Here is an 18,350-nt window from a genome sequence, read left to right on the forward strand (position 1 = left end):
ACCTGGTCTGTCATAATATAATAGAGACAGTAGATCTGGCTGGTCTCTCATAACGTAATAGATACAGTAGATTTACCTGGTCTGTCATAATATAATAGAGACAGTAGATCTGGATGGTCTCTCATAACGTAATAGAGACAGTAGATCTAGCTGGTCCGTCATAACGTAATAGAGACAGTAGATCTGGCTGGTCTCTCATATTGTAATAGAGACAGTAGATCTAGCTGGTCTCTCATAACGTAATAGAGACAGTAGATCTGGCTGGTCTCTCATATTGTAATAGAGACAATAGATCTAGCTGGTCTCTCATAACGTAATACAGACAGTAGATCTAGCTGGTCTCTCATAACGTAATAGAGACAGTAGATCTAACTGGTCTCTCATAACGTAATAGAGACAGTAGATCTAGCTGGTCTGTCATAATATAATAGAGACAGTAGATCTAGCTGGTCTCTCATAACGTAATAGAGACAGTAGATCTGGCTGGTCTCTCATAACGTAATAGAGACAGTAGATCTGGCTGGTCTCTCATATTGTAATAGAGACAGTAGATCTAGCTGGTCTCTCATAACGTAATAGAGACAGTAGATCTGGCTGGTCTCTCATATTGTAATAGAGACAGTAGATCTAGCTGGTCTCTCATAACGTAATAGAGACAGTAGATCTAGCTGGTCTCTCATAACGTAATAGAGACAGTAGATCTGGCTGGTCTCTCATAACGTAATAGAGACAGTACATCTAGCTGGTCTGTCATAATATAACAGAGACATTAGATCTAGCTGGTCTGTCATAATATAATAGAGGCAGTAGATCTAGCTGGTCTGTCATAATATAATAGAGGCAGTAGATCTAGCTGGTCTGTCATAATATAATAGAGACAGTAGATCTAGCTGGTCTGTCATAATATAATAGAGACAGTAGATCTGGCTGGTCTCTCATAATATAATAGAGACAGTAGATCTAGCTGGTCTGTCATAATATAATAGAGACAGTAGATCTGGCTGGTCTCTCATAATATAATAGAGACAGTAGATCTAGCTGGTCTGTCATAACATAATAGAGACAGTAGATCTGGCTGGTCTCTCATAACGTAATAGAGACAGTAGATCCGGCTGGTCTCTCATAACGTAATAGAGACAGTAGATCTGGCTGGTCTCTCATAACGTAATAGAGACAGTAGATCTAGCTGGTCTGTCATAATATAATAGAGACAGTAGATCTAGCTGGTCTCTCATAACGTAATAGAGACAGTAGATCTAACTGGTCTCTCATAACGTAATAGAGACAGTAGATCTAGCTGGTCTGTCATAATATAATAGAGACAGTAGATCTAGCTGGTCTCTCATAACGTAATAGAGACAGTAGATCTGGCTGGTCTCTCATAACGTAATAGAGACAGTAGATCTGGCTGGTCTCTCATATTGTAATAGAGACAGTAGATCTAGCTGGTCTCTCATAACGTAATAGAGACAGTAGATCTAGCTGGTCTCTCATAACGTAATAGAGACAGTAGATCTGGCTGGTCTCTCATAACGTAATAGAGACAGTACATCTAGCTGGTCTGTCATAATATAACAGAGACATTAGATCTAGCTGGTCTGTCATAATATAATAGAGGCAGTAGATCTAGCTGGTCTGTCATAATATAATAGAGGCAGTAGATCTAGCTGGTCTGTCATAATATAATAGAGACAGTAGATCTAGCTGGTCTGTCATAATATAATAGAGACAGTAGATTTACCTGGTCTGTCATAATATAATAGAGACAGTAGATCTGGCTGGTCTCTCATAACGTAATAGATACAGTAGATTTACCTGGTCTGTCATAATATAATAGAGACAGTAGATCTGGATGGTCTCTCATAACGTAATAGAGACAGTAGATCTAGCTGGTCCGTCATAACGTAATAGAGACAGTAGATCTGGCTGGTCTCTCATATTGTAATAGAGACAGTAGATCTAGCTGGTCTCTCATAACGTAATAGAGACAGTAGATCTGGCTGGTCTCTCATATTGTAATAGAGACAGTAGATCTAGCTGGTCTCTCATAACGTAATAGAGACAGTAGATCTAGCTGGTCTCTCATAACGTAATAGAGACAGTAGATCTGGCTGGTCTCTCATAACGTAATAGAGACAGTACATCTAGCTGGTCTGTCATAATATAACAGAGACATTAGATCTAGCTGGTCTGTCATAATATAATAGAGGCAGTAGATCTAGCTGGTCTGTCATAATATAATAGAGGCAGTAGATCTAGCTGGTCTGTCATAATATAATAGAGACAGTAGATCTAGCTGGTCTGTCATAATATAATAGAGACAGTAGATCTGGCTGGTCTCTCATAATATAATAGAGACAGTAGATCTAGCTGGTCTGTCATAATATAATAGAGACAGTAGATCTGGCTGGTCTCTCATAATATAATAGAGACAGTAGATCTAGCTGGTCTGTCATAACATAATAGAGACAGTAGATCTGGCTGGTCTCTCATAACGTAATAGAGACAGTAGATCCGGCTGGTCTCTCATAACGTAATAGAGACAGTAGATCTGGCTGGTCTCTCATAACGTAATAGAGACAGTAGATCTAGCTGGTCTGTCATAATATAATAGAGACAGTAGATCTAGCTGGTCTCTCATAACGTAATAGAGACAGTAGATCTAACTGGTCTCTCATAACGTAATAGAGACAGTAGATCTAGCTGGTCTGTCATAATATAATAGAGACAGTAGATCTAGCTGGTCTCTCATAACGTAATAGAGACAGTAGATCTGGCTGGTCTCTCATAACGTAATAGAGACAGTAGATCTGGCTGGTCTCTCATATTGTAATAGAGACAGTAGATCTAGCTGGTCTCTCATAACGTAATAGAGACAGTAGATCTAGCTGGTCTCTCATAACGTAATAGAGACAGTAGATCTGGCTGGTCTCTCATAACGTAATAGAGACAGTACATCTAGCTGGTCTGTCATAATATAACAGAGACATTAGATCTAGCTGGTCTGTCATAATATAATAGAGGCAGTAGATCTAGCTGGTCTGTCATAATATAATAGAGGCAGTAGATCTAGCTGGTCTGTCATAATATAATAGAGACAGTAGATCTAGCTGGTCTGTCATAATATAATAGAGACAGTAGATTTACCTGGTCTGTCATAATATAATAGAGACAGTAGATCTGGCTGGTCTCTCATAACGTAATAGAGACAGTAGATCTAGCTGGTCCGTCATAACGTAATAGAGACAGTAGATCTAGCTGGTCTGTAATATTATAATAGAGACAGTAGATCTAGCTGGTCTGTAATATTATAATAGAGACAGTAGATCTAAATGGTCTGTCATATTATAATAGAGACAGTAGATCTGGCTGGTCTCTCATAATATAATAGAGACAGTAGATCTGGCTGGTCTCTCATAATATAATAGAGACATTAGATCTAGCTGGTCTGTCATAATATAATAGAGACAGTAGATCTAGCTGGTCTGTCATATTATAATAGAGACAGTAGATCTAGCTGGTCTGTCAAAATATAATAGAGACAGTAGATCTAGCTGGTCTTTCATAATATAATAGAGACAGTAGATCTAAATGGTCTGTCATATTATAATAGAGACAGTAGATATGGCTGGTCTCTCATAATATAATAGAGACATTATATGTAGCTGGTCTCTCATAATATAATATAGACATTAGATCTAGCTGGTCTGTCATAATATAATAGAGACAGTAGATCTAGCTGGTCTGTTATAACATGATAGAGACAGTTGATGTAGCTGGTCTGTCACAATATAATAGAGACAGTAGATTTAGCTGGTCTGTCATTATATAATAGAGGCAGTAGATCTAGCTGGTCTGTCATAATATAATAGAGACAGTAGATCTAGCTGGTCTGTCATAATATAATAGGGACATTAGATCTAGCTGGTCTGTCATAATATAATAGAGACAGTAGATCTAGCTGCTCTGTCAAAATATAATAGAGACAGTAGATCTAGATGGTCTGTCATAATATAATAGAGACAGTATATCTAGCTGGTCTGTCATAATATAACAGAGACAGTAGATTTATCTGGTCCGTCATAATATAATATAGACAGTAGATCTAGCTGGTCTGTCATAACGTAATAGAGACAGTAGATCTAGCTGGTCTGTCATAACATAATAGAGACAGTAGATCTGGCTGGTCTCTCATAACGTAATAGAGACAGTAGATCTAACTGGTCTCTCATAACGTAATAGAGACAGTAGATCTAGCTGGTCTGTCATAATATAATAGAGACAGTAGATCTAGCTGGTCTGTCATAATATGATAGAGACAATAGATCTGGCTGGTCTCTCATAATATAATAGAGACAGTAGATCTAGCTGGTCTGCCATAATATAATAGAGACAGTAGATCTGGCTGGTCTGTCATAATATAATAGATACAGTAGATCTGGCTGGTCTTTCATAATAAAATACAGACAGTAGATCTAGCTGGTCTGTCATAATATAATAGAGACAGTAGATCTAGCTGGTCTGTCATAATATAATAGAGACAGTAGATCTAGCTGGTCTGTCATAATATAATAGAGACAGTAGATCTAGCTGGTCTGTCATAATATAATAGAGACAGTAGATCTAGCTGGTATGCCATAATATAATAGAGACAGTAGATCTGGCTGGTCTGTCATAATATAATGGATACAGTAGATTTACCTGGTCTGTCATAATATAATAGAGACAGTAGATCTGATTGGTCTCTCATAACGTAATAGAGACAGTAGATCTAGCTGGTCCGTCATAACGTAATAGAGACAGTAGTTCTGGCTGGTCTCTCATATTGTAATAGAGACAGTAGATCTAGCTGGTCTCTCATAACGTAATAGAGACAGTAGATCTGGCTGGTCTCTCATATTGTAATAGAGACAGTAGATCTAGCAGGTCTCTCATAACGTAATAGAGACAGTAGATCTAGCTGGTCTCTCATAACGTAATAGAGACAGTAGATCTGGCTGGTCTCTCATAACGTAATAGAGACAGTAGATCTAGCTGGTCTGTCATAATATAACAGAGACATTAGATCTAGCTGGTCTGTCATAATATAATAGAGGCAGTAGATCTAGCTGGTCTCTCATAACGTAATAGAGACAGTAGATCTAGCTGGTCTCTCATAACGTAATAGAGACAGTAGATCTAGCTGGTCTCTCATATTGTAATAGAGACAGTAGATCTAGCTGGTCTCTCATAATATAATAGAGACAGTAGATCTGGCTGGTCTCTCATAACGTAATAAAGACAGTAGATCTAGCTGGTCTCTCATAATATAATAGAGGCAGTAGATCTAGCTGGTCTCTCATAACGTAATAGAGACAGTAGATCTAGCTGGTCTGCCATAATATAATAGAGACAGTAGATCTGGCTGGTCTCTCATAATATAATAGAGACAGTAGATCTAGCTGGTCTGTCATAATATAATAGAGACAGTAGATCTGGCTGGTCTCTCATAATATAATAGAGACAGTAGATCTAGCTGGTCTGTCATAACATAATAGAGACAGTAGATCTGGCTGGTCTCTCATAACGTAATAGAGACAGTAGATCCGGCTGGTCTCTCATAACGTAATAGAGACAGTAGATCTGGCTGGTCTCTCATAACGTAATAGAGACAGTAGATCTAGCTGGTCTGTCATAATATAATAGAAACAGTAGATCTAGCTGGTCTCTCATAACGTAATAGAGACAGTAGATCTAACTGGTCTCTCATAACGTAATAGAGACAGTAGATCTAGCTGGTCTGTCATAATATAATAGAGACAGTAGATCTAGCTGGTCTCTCATAACGTAATAGAGACAGTAGATCTGGCTGGTCTCTCATAACGTAATAGAGACAGTAGATCTGGCTGGTCTCTCATATTGTAATAGAGACAGTAGATCTAGCTGGTCTCTCATAACGTAATAGAGACAGTAGATCTAGCTGGTCTCTCATAACGTAATAGAGACAGTAGATCTGGCTGGTCTCTCATAACGTAATAGAGACAGTACATCTAGCTGGTCTGTCATAATATAACAGAGACATTAGATCTAGCTGGTCTGTCATAATATAATAGAGGCAGTAGATCTAGCTGGTCTGTCATAATATAATAGAGGCAGTAGATCTAGCTGGTCTGTCATAATATAATAGAGACAGTAGATCTAGCTGGTCTGTCATAATATAATAGAGACAGTAGATCTGGCTGGTCTCTCATAATATAATAGAGACAGTAGATCTAGCTGGTCTGTCATAATATAATAGAGACAGTAGATCTGGCTGGTCTCTCATAATATAATAGAGACAGTAGATCTAGCTGGTCTGTCATAACATAATAGAGACAGTAGATCTGGCTGGTCTCTCATAACGTAATAGAGACAGTAGATCCGGCTGGTCTCTCATAACGTAATAGAGACAGTAGATCTGGCTGGTCTCTCATAACGTAATAGAGACAGTAGATCTAGCTGGTCTGTCATAATATAATAGAGACAGTAGATCTAGCTGGTCTCTCATAACGTAATAGAGACAGTAGATCTAACTGGTCTCTCATAACGTAATAGAGACAGTAGATCTAGCTGGTCTGTCATAATATAATAGAGACAGTAGATCTAGCTGGTCTCTCATAACGTAATAGAGACAGTAGATCTGGCTGGTCTCTCATAACGTAATAGAGACAGTAGATCTGGCTGGTCTCTCATATTGTAATAGAGACAGTAGATCTAGCTGGTCTCTCATAACGTAATAGAGACAGTAGATCTAGCTGGTCTCTCATAACGTAATAGAGACAGTAGATCTGGCTGGTCTCTCATAACGTAATAGAGACAGTACATCTAGCTGGTCTGTCATAATATAACAGAGACATTAGATCTAGCTGGTCTGTCATAATATAATAGAGGCAGTAGATCTAGCTGGTCTGTCATAATATAATAGAGGCAGTAGATCTAGCTGGTCTGTCATAATATAATAGAGACAGTAGATCTAGCTGGTCTGTCATAATATAATAGAGACAGTAGATTTACCTGGTCTGTCATAATATAATAGAGACAGTAGATCTGGCTGGTCTCTCATAACGTAATAGATACAGTAGATTTACCTGGTCTGTCATAATATAATAGAGACAGTAGATCTGGATGGTCTCTCATAACGTAATAGAGACAGTAGATCTAGCTGGTCCGTCATAACGTAATAGAGACAGTAGATCTGGCTGGTCTCTCATATTGTAATAGAGACAGTAGATCTAGCTGGTCTCTCATAACGTAATAGAGACAGTAGATCTGGCTGGTCTCTCATATTGTAATAGAGACAGTAGATCTAGCTGGTCTCTCATAACGTAATAGAGACAGTAGATCTGGCTGGTCTCTCATATTGTAATAGAGACAGTAGATCTAGCTGGTCTCTCATAACGTAATAGAGACAGTAGATCTAGCTGGTCTCTCATAACGTAATAGAGACAGTAGATCTGGCTGGTCTCTCATAACGTAATAGAGACAGTACATCTAGCTGGTCTGTCATAATATAACAGAGACATTAGATCTAGCTGGTCTGTCATAATATAATAGAGGCAGTAGATCTAGCTGGTCTGTCATAATATAATAGAGGCAGTAGATCTAGCTGGTCTGTCATAATATAATAGAGACAGTAGATCTAGCTGGTCTGTCATAATATAATAGAGACAGTAGATCTGGCTGGTCTCTCATAATATAATAGAGACAGTAGATCTAGCTGGTCTGTCATAATATAATAGAGACAGTAGATCTGGCTGGTCTCTCATAATATAATAGAGACAGTAGATCTAGCTGGTCTGTCATAACATAATAGAGACAGTAGATCTGGCTGGTCTCTCATAACGTAATAGAGACAGTAGATCCGGCTGGTCTCTCATAACGTAATAGAGACAGTAGATCTGGCTGGTCTCTCATAACGTAATAGAGACAGTAGATCTAGCTGGTCTGTCATAATATAATAGAGACAGTAGATCTAGCTGGTCTCTCATAACGTAATAGAGACAGTAGATCTAACTGGTCTCTCATAACGTAATAGAGACAGTAGATCTAGCTGGTCTGTCATAATATAATAGAGACAGTAGATCTAGCTGGTCTCTCATAACGTAATAGAGACAGTAGATCTGGCTGGTCTCTCATAACGTAATAGAGACAGTAGATCTGGCTGGTCTCTCATATTGTAATAGAGACAGTAGATCTAGCTGGTCTCTCATAACGTAATAGAGACAGTAGATCTAGCTGGTCTCTCATAACGTAATAGAGACAGTAGATCTGGCTGGTCTCTCATAACGTAATAGAGACAGTACATCTAGCTGGTCTGTCATAATATAACAGAGACATTAGATCTAGCTGGTCTGTCATAATATAATAGAGGCAGTAGATCTAGCTGGTCTGTCATAATATAATAGAGGCAGTAGATCTAGCTGGTCTGTCATAATATAATAGAGACAGTAGATCTAGCTGGTCTGTCATAATATAATAGAGACAGTAGATTTACCTGGTCTGTCATAATATAATAGAGACAGTAGATCTGGCTGGTCTCTCATAACGTAATAGATACAGTAGATTTACCTGGTCTGTCATAATATAATAGAGACAGTAGATCTGGATGGTCTCTCATAACGTAATAGAGACAGTAGATCTAGCTGGTCCGTCATAACGTAATAGAGACAGTAGATCTGGCTGGTCTCTCATATTGTAATAGAGACAGTAGATCTAGCTGGTCTCTCATAACGTAATAGAGACAGTAGATCTGGCTGGTCTCTCATATTGTAATAGAGACAGTAGATCTAGCTGGTCTCTCATAACGTAATAGAGACAGTAGATCTAGCTGGTCTCTCATAACGTAATAGAGACAGTAGATCTGGCTGGTCTCTCATAACGTAATAGAGACAGTACATCTAGCTGGTCTGTCATAATATAACAGAGACATTAGATCTAGCTGGTCTGTCATAATATAATAGAGGCAGTAGATCTAGCTGGTCTGTCATAATATAATAGAGGCAGTAGATCTAGCTGGTCTGTCATAATATAATAGAGACAGTAGATCTAGCTGGTCTGTCATAATATAATAGAGACAGTAGATCTGGCTGGTCTCTCATAATATAACAGAGACAGTAGATCTAGCTGGTCTGTCATAATATAATAGAGACAGTAGATCTGGCTGGTCTCTCATAATATAATAGAGACAGTAGATCTAGCTGGTCTGTCATAACATAATAGAGACAGTAGATCTGGCTGGTCTCTCATAACGTAATAGAGACAGTAGATCCGGCTGGTCTCTCATAACGTAATAGAGACAGTAGATCTGGCTGGTCTCTCATAACGTAATAGAGACAGTAGATCTAGCTGGTCTGTCATAATATAATAGAGACAGTAGATCTAGCTGGTCTCTCATAACGTAATAGAGACAGTAGATCTAACTGGTCTCTCATAACGTAATAGAGACAGTAGATCTGGCTGGTCTGTCATAATATAATAGAGACAGTAGATCTAGCTGGTCTCTCATAACGTAATAGAGACAGTAGATCTGGCTGGTCTCTCATAACGTAATAGAGACAGTAGATCTGGCTGGTCTCTCATATTGTAATAGAGACAGTAGATCTAGCTGGTCTCTCATAACGTAATAGAGACAGTAGATCTAGCTGGTCTCTCATAACGTAATAGAGACAGTAGATCTGGCTGGTCTCTCATAACGTAATAGAGACAGTACATCTAGCTGGTCTGTCATAATATAACAGAGACATTAGATCTAGCTGGTCTGTCATAATATAATAGAGGCAGTAGATCTAGCTGGTCTGTCATAATATAATAGAGGCAGTAGATCTAGCTGGTCTGTCATAATATAATAGAGACAGTAGATCTAGCTGGTCTGTCATAATATAATAGAGACAGTAGATTTACCTGGTCTGTCATAATATAATAGAGACAGTAGATCTGGCTGGTCTCTCATAACGTAATAGATACAGTAGATTTACCTGGTCTGTCATAATATAATAGAGACAGTAGATCTGGATGGTCTCTCATAACGTAATAGAGACAGTAGATCTAGCTGGTCCGTCATAACGTAATAGAGACAGTAGATCTGGCTGGTCTCTCATATTGTAATAGAGACAGTAGATCTAGCTGGTCTCTCATAACGTAATAGAGACAGTAGATCTGGCTGGTCTCTCATATTGTAATAGAGACAGTAGATCTAGCTGGTCTCTCATAACGTAATAGAGACAGTAGATCTAGCTGGTCTCTCATAACGTAATAGAGACAGTAGATCTGGCTGGTCTCTCATAACGTAATAGAGACAGTACATCTAGCTGGTCTGTCATAATATAACAGAGACATTAGATCTAGCTGGTCTGTCATAATATAATAGAGGCAGTAGATCTAGCTGGTCTGTCATAATATAATAGAGGCAGTAGATCTAGCTGGTCTGTCATAATATAATAGAGACAGTAGATCTAGCTGGTCTGTCATAATATAATAGAGACAGTAGATCTGGCTGGTCTCTCATAATATAATAGAGACAGTAGATCTAGCTGGTCTGTCATAATATAATAGAGACAGTAGATCTGGCTGGTCTCTCATAATATAATAGAGACAGTAGATCTAGCTGGTCTGTCATAACATAATAGAGACAGTAGATCTGGCTGGTCTCTCATAACGTAATAGAGACAGTAGATCCGGCTGGTCTCTCATAACGTAATAGAGACAGTAGATCTGGCTGGTCTCTCATAACGTAATAGAGACAGTAGATCTAGCTGGTCTGTCATAATATAATAGAGACAGTAGATCTAGCTGGTCTCTCATAACGTAATAGAGACAGTAGATCTAACTGGTCTCTCATAACGTAATAGAGACAGTAGATCTAGCTGGTCTGTCATAATATAATAGAGACAGTAGATCTGGCTGGTCTCTCATAACGTAATAGAGACAGTAGATCTAGCTGGTCTGTCATAATATAATAGAGACAGTAGATTTACCTGGTCTGTCATAATATAATAGAGACAGTAGATCTGGCTGGTCTCTCATAACGTAATAGATACAGTAGATTTACCTGGTCTGTCATAATATAATAGAGACAGTAGATCTGGATGGTCTCTCATAACGTAATAGAGACAGTAGATCTAGCTGGTCCGTCATAACGTAATAGAGACAGTAGATCTGGCTGGTCTCTCATATTGTAATAGAGACAGTAGATCTAGCTGTTCTCTCATAACGTAATAGAGACAGTAGATCTGGCTGGTCTCTCATATTGTAATAGAGACAGTAGATCTAGCTGGTCTCTCATAACGTAATAGAGACAGTAGATAGGGAGTAGATAGGGAGATAGGGAGTTTCTAGGGAGTTTTTCCTAGCCACCGTGCTTCTTCACCTGCATTGCTTGCTGTTTGGGGTTTTAGGCTGGGTTTCTGTACAGCACTTTGAGATATCAGCTGATGTACGAAGGGCTATATAAAATAAATTTGATTGATTGATAGATCTAGCTGGTCTCTCATAACGTAATAGAGACAGTAGATCTGGCTGGTCTCTCATAACGTAATAGAGACAGTAGATCTAGCTGGTCTGTCATAATATAATAGAGACATTAGATCTAGCTGGTCTGTCATAATATAATAGAGGCAGTAGATCTAGCTGGTCTGTCATAACATAATAGAGACAGTAGATCTGGCTTGTTTGTCATAATATAATAGAGACAGTAGATCTAGCTGGTCCGTCATAATATAATAGAGACAGTAGATCTGTCTGGTCCCTCATAACGTAATAGAGACAGTAGATCTAGCTGGTCTGTCATAATATAATAGAGACAGTAGATCTGGCTGGTCTGTCATAATATGATAGAGACAGTAGATCTGGCTGGTCTCTCATAATATAATAGAGACAGTAGATCTAGCTGGTCTGCCATAATATAATAGAGACAGTAGATCTGGCTGGTCTCTCATAATATAATAGAGACAGTAGATCTAGCTGGTCTGTCATAATATAATAGAGACAGTAGATCTGGCTGGTCTCTCATAATATAATAGAGACAGTAGATCTAGCTGGTCTGTCATAATATAATAGAGACAGTAGATCTAGCTGGTCTGTCATAATATAATAGAGACAGTAGATCTAGCTGGTCTGTCATAATATGATAGAGACAATAGATCTGGCTGGTCTCTCATAATATAATAGTGACAGTAGATCTAGCTGGTCTGCCATAATATAATAGAGACAGTAGATCTGGCTGGTCTGTCATATTATAATAGATACAGTAGATATGGCTGGTCTTTCATAATATAATAGAGACAGTAGATCTAGCTGGTCTGTCATAATATAATAGAGACAGTAGATCTAGCTGGTCTGTCATAATATAATAGAGACAGTAGATCTAGCTGGTCTGTCATAATATAATAGAGACAGTAGATCTAGCTGGTCTGCCATAATATAATAGAGACAGTAGATCTGGCTGGTCTGTCATAATATAATAGATACAGTAGATTTACCTGGTCTGTCATAATATAATAGAGACAGTAGATCTGGCTGGTCTCTCATAAGGTAATAGAAACAGTAGTTCTAGCTGGTCCGTCATAACGTAATAGAGACAGTAGATCTGGCTGGTCTCTCATATTCTAATAGAGACAGTAGATCTAGCTGGTCTCTCATAACGTAATAGAGACAGTAGATCTAGCTGGTCTCTCATAACGTAATAGAGACAGTAGATCTGGCTGGTCTCTCATAACGTAATAGAGACAGTAGATCTAGCTGGTCTGTCATATTATAATATAGACATTAGATCTAGCTGGTCTCTCATAATATAATAGAGACAGTAGATCTAGCTGGTCCGTCATAATATAATAGAGACAGTAGATCTAGCTGGTCTGTAATATTATAATAGAGACAGTAGATCTAGCTGGTCTGTAATATTATAATAGAGACAGTAGATCTAAATGGTCTGTCATATTATAATAGAGACAGTAGATCTGGCTGGTCTCTCATAATATAATAGAGACAGTAGATCTGGCTGGTCTCTCATAATATAATAGAGACATTAGATCTAGCTGGTCTGTCATAATATAATAGAGACAGTAGATCTAGCTGGTCTGTCATATTATAATAGAGACAGTAGATCTAGCTGGTCTGTCAAAATATAATAGAGACAGTAGATCTAGCTGGTCTTTCATAATATAATAGAGACAGTAGATCTAAATGGTCTGTCATATTATAATAGAGACAGTAGATCTGGCTGGTCTCTCATAATATAATAGAGACATTATATGTAGCTGGTCTCTCATAATATAATATAGACATTAGATCTAGCTGGTCTCTCATAATATAATAGAGACAGTAGATCTAGCTGGTCTGTCATAATATAATAGAGACAGTAGATCTGGCTGGTCTCTCATAATATAATAGAGACAGTAGATCTAGCTGGTCTGTCATAACATAATAGAGACAGTAGATCTGGCTGGTCTCTCATAACGTAATAGAGACAGTAGATCCGGCTGGTCTCTCATAACGTAATAGAGACATTAGATCTGGCTGGTCTCTCATAACGTAATAGAGACAGTAGATCTAGCTGGTCTGTCATAATATAATAGAGACAGTAGATCTAGCTGGTCTCTCATAACGTAATAGAGACAGTAGATCTAACTGGTCTCTCATAACGTAATAGAGACAGTAGATCTAGCTGGTCTGTCATAATATAATAGAGACAGTAGATCTAGCTGGTCTCTCATAACGTAATAGAGACAGTAGATCTGGCTGGTCTCTCATAACGTAATAGAGACAGTAGATCTGGCTGGTCTCTCATATTGTAATAGAGACAGTAGATCTAGCTGGTCTCTCATAACGTAATAGAGACAGTAGATCTAGCTGGTCTCTCATAACGTAATAGAGACAGTAGATCTGGCTGGTCTCTCATAACGTAATAGAGACAGTACATCTAGCTGGTCTGTCATAATATAACAGAGACATTAGATCTAGCTGGTCTGTCATAATATAATAGAGGCAGTAGATCTAGCTGGTCTGTCATAATATAATAGAGGCAGTAGATCTAGCTGGTCTGTCATAATATAATAGAGACAGTAGATCTAGCTGGTCTGTCATAATATAATAGAGACAGTAGATTTACCTGGTCTGTCATAATATAATAGAGACAGTAGATCTGGCTGGTCTCTCATAACGTAATAGATACAGTAGATTTACCTGGTCTGTCATAATATAATAGAGACAGTAGATCTGGATGGTCTCTCATAACGTAATAGAGACAGTAGATCTAGCTGGTCCGTCATAACGTAATAGAGACAGTAGATCTGGCTGGTCTCTCATATTGTAATAGAGACAGTAGATCTAGCTGGTCTCTCATAACGTAATAGAGACAGTAGATCTGGTTGGTCTCTCATATTGTAATAGAGACAGTAGATCTAGCTGGTCTCTCATAACGTAATAGAGACAGTAGATCTAGCTGGTCTCTCATAACGTAATAGAGACAGTAGATCTGGCTGGTCTCTCATAACGTAATAGAGACAGTACATCTAGCTGGTCTGTCATAATATAACAGAGACATTAGATCTAGCTGGTCTGTCATAATATAATAGAGGCAGTAGATCTAGCTGGTCTGTCATAATATAATAGAGACAGTAGATCTAGCTGGTCTGTCATAATATAATAGAGACAGTAGATCTAGCTGGTCTGTCATAATATAATAGAGACAGTAGATCTGGCTGGTCTCTCATAATATAATAGAGACAGTAGATCTAGCTGGTCTGTCATAATATAATAGAGACAGTAGATCTGGCTGGTCTCTCATAATATAATAGAGACAGTAGATCTAGCTGGTCTGTCATAACATAATAGAGACAGTAGATCTGGCTGGTCTCTCATAACGTAATAGAGACAGTAGATCCGGCTGGTCTCTCATAACGTAATAGAGACAGTAGATCTGGCTGGTCTCTCATAACGTAATAGAGACAGTAGATCTAGCTGGTCTGTCATAATATAATAGAGACAGTAGATCTAGCTGGTCTCTCATAACGTAATAGAGACAGTAGATCTAACTGGTCTCTCATAACGTAATAGAGACAGTAGATCTAGCTGGTCTGTCATAATATAATAGAGACAGTAGATCTAGCTGGTCTCTCATAACGTAATAGAGACAGTAGATCTGGCTGGTCTCTCATAACGTAATAGAGACAGTAGATCTGGCTGGTCTCTCATATTGTAATAGAGACAGTAGATCTAGCTGGTCTCTCATAACGTAATAGAGACAGTAGATCTAGCTGGTCTCTCATAACGTAATAGAGACAGTAGATCTGGCTGGTCTCTCATAACGTAATAGAGACAGTACATCTAGCTGGTCTGTCATAATATAACAGAGACATTAGATCTAGCTGGTCTGTCATAATATAATAGAGGCAGTAGATCTAGCTGGTCTGTCATAATATAATAGAGGCAGTAGATCTAGCTGGTCTGTCATTATATAATAGAGACAGTAGATCTAGCTGGTCTGTCATAATATAATAGAGACAGTAGATTTACCTGGTCTGTCATAATATAATAGAGACAGTAGATCTGGCTGGTCTCTCATAACGTAATAGATACAGTAGATTTACCTGGTCTGTCATAATATAATAGAGACAGTAGATCTGGATGGTCTCTCATAACGTAATAGAGACAGTAGATCTAGCTGGTCCGTCATAACGTAATAGAGACAGTAGATCTGGCTGGTCTCTCATATTGTAATAGAGACAGTAGATCTAGCTGGTCTCTCATAACGTAATAGAGACAGTAGATCTGGCTGGTCTCTCATATTGTAATAGAGACAGTAGATCTAGCTGGTCTCTCATAACGTAATAGAGACAGTAGATCTAGCTGGTCTCTCATAACGTAATAGAGACAGTAGATCTGGCTGGTCTCTCATAACGTAATAGAGACAGTACATCTAGCTGGTCTGTCATAATATAACAGAGACATTAGATCTAGCTGGTCTGTCATAATATAATAGAGGCAGTAGATCTAGCTGGTCTGTCATAATATAATAGAGACAGTAGATCTAGCTGGTCTGTCATAATATAATAGAGACAGTAGATCTAGCTGGTCTGTCATAATATAATAGAGACAGTAGATCTGGCTGGTCTCTCATAATATAATAGAGACAGTAGATCTAGCTGGTCTGTCATAATATAATAGAGACAGTAGATCTGGCTGGTCTCTCATAATATAATAGAGACAGTAGATCTAGCTGGTCTGTCATAACATAATAGAGACAGTAGATCTGGCTGGTCTCTCATAACGTAATAGAGACAGTAGATCCGGCTGGTCTCTCATAACGTAATAGAGACAGTAGATCTGGCTGGTCTCTCATAACGTAATAGAGACAGTAGATCTAGCTGGTCTGTCATAATATAATAGAGACAGTAGATCTAGCTGGTCTCTCATAACGTAATAGAGACAGTAGATCTAACTGGTCTCTCATAACGTAATAGAGACAGTAGATCTAGCTGGTCTGTCATAATATAATAGAGACAGTAGATCTAGCTGGTCTCTCATAACGTAATAGAGACAGTAGATCTGGCTGGTCTCTCATAACGTAATAGAGACAGTAGATCTGGCTGGTCTCTCATAACGTAATAGAGACAGTAGATCTAGCTGGTCTCTCATAACGTAATAGAGACAGTAGATCTGGCTGGTCTCTCATAACGTAATAGAGACAGTACATCTAGCTGGTCTGTCATAATATAACAGAGACATTAGATCTAGCTGGTCTGTCATAATATAATAGAGGCAGTAGATCTAGCTGGTCTGTCATAATATAATAGAGGCAGTAGATCTAGCTGGTCTGTCATTATATAATAGAGACAGTAGATCTAGCTGGACTGTCATAATATAATAGAGACAGTAGATTTACCTGGTCTGTCATAATATAATAGAGACAGTAGATCTGGCTGGTCTCTCATAACGTAATAGTTACAGTAGATTTACCTGGTCTGTCATAATATAATAGAGACAGTAGATCTGGATGGTCTCTCATAACGTAATAGAGACAGTAGATCTAGCTGGTCCGTCATAACGTAATAGAGACAGTAGATCTGGCTGGTCTCTCATATTGTAATAGAGACAGTAGATCTAGCTGGTCTCTCATAACGTAATAGAGACAGTAGATCTGGCTGGTCTCTCATATTGTAATAGAGACAGTAGATCTAGCTGGTCTCTCATAACGTAATAGAGACAGTAGATCTAGCTGGTCTCTCATAACGTAATAGAGACAGTAGATCTGGCTGGTCTCTCATAACGTAATAGAGACAGTAGATCTAGCTGGTCTGTCATAATATAATAGAGACATTAGATCTAGCTGGTCTGTCATAATATAATAGAGGCAGTAGATCTAGCTGGTCTGTCATAACATAATAGAGACAGTAGATCTGGCTTGTTTGTCATAATATAATAGAGACAGTAGATCTAGCTGGTCCGTCATAATATAATAGAGACAGTAGATCTGTCTGGTCCCTCATAACGTAATAGAGACAGTAGATCTAGCTGGTCTGTCATAATATAATAGAGACAGTAGATCTGGCTGGTCTGTCATAATATGATAGAGACAGTAGATCTGGCTGGTCTCTCATAATATAATAGAGACAGTAGATCTAGCTGGTCTGCCATAATATAATAGAGACAGTAGATCTGGCTGGTCTCTCATAATATAATAGAGACAGTAGATCTAGCTGGTCTGTCATAATATAATAGAGACAGTAGATCTGGCTGGTCTCTCATAATATAATAGAGACAGTAGATCTAGCTGGTCTGTCATAATATAATAGAGACAGTAGATCTAGCTGGTCTGTCATAATATAATAGAGACAGTAGATCTAGCTGGTCTGTCATAATATGATAGAGACAATAGATCTGGCTGGTCTCTCATAATATAATAGTGACAGTAGATCTAGCTGGTCTGCCATAATATAATAGAGACAGTAGATCTGGCTGGTCTGTCATATTATAATAGATACAGTAGATCTGGCTGGTCTTTCATAATATAATAGAGACAGTAGATCTAGCTGGTCTGTCATAATATAATAGAGACAGTAGATCTAGCTGGTCTGTCATAATATAATAGAGACAGTAGATCTAGCTGGTCTGTCATAATATAATAGAGACAGTAGATCTAGCTGGTCTGTCATAATATAATAGAGACAGTAGATCTAGCTGGTCTGCCATAATATAATAGAGACAGTAGATCTGGCTGGTCTGTCATAATATAATAGATACAGTAGATTTACCTGGTCTGTCATAATATAATAGAGACAGTAGATCTGGCTGGTCTCTCATAAGGTAATAGAAACAGTAGTTCTAGCTGGTCCGTC

The sequence above is a fragment of the Oncorhynchus mykiss genome, chromosome 19, assembly GCF_057628025.1.
Source record: "Oncorhynchus mykiss isolate SJ-2025 chromosome 19, ASM5762802v1, whole genome shotgun sequence".
In the NCBI taxonomy this organism is placed as follows: domain Eukaryota; kingdom Metazoa; phylum Chordata; class Actinopteri; order Salmoniformes; family Salmonidae; genus Oncorhynchus; species Oncorhynchus mykiss.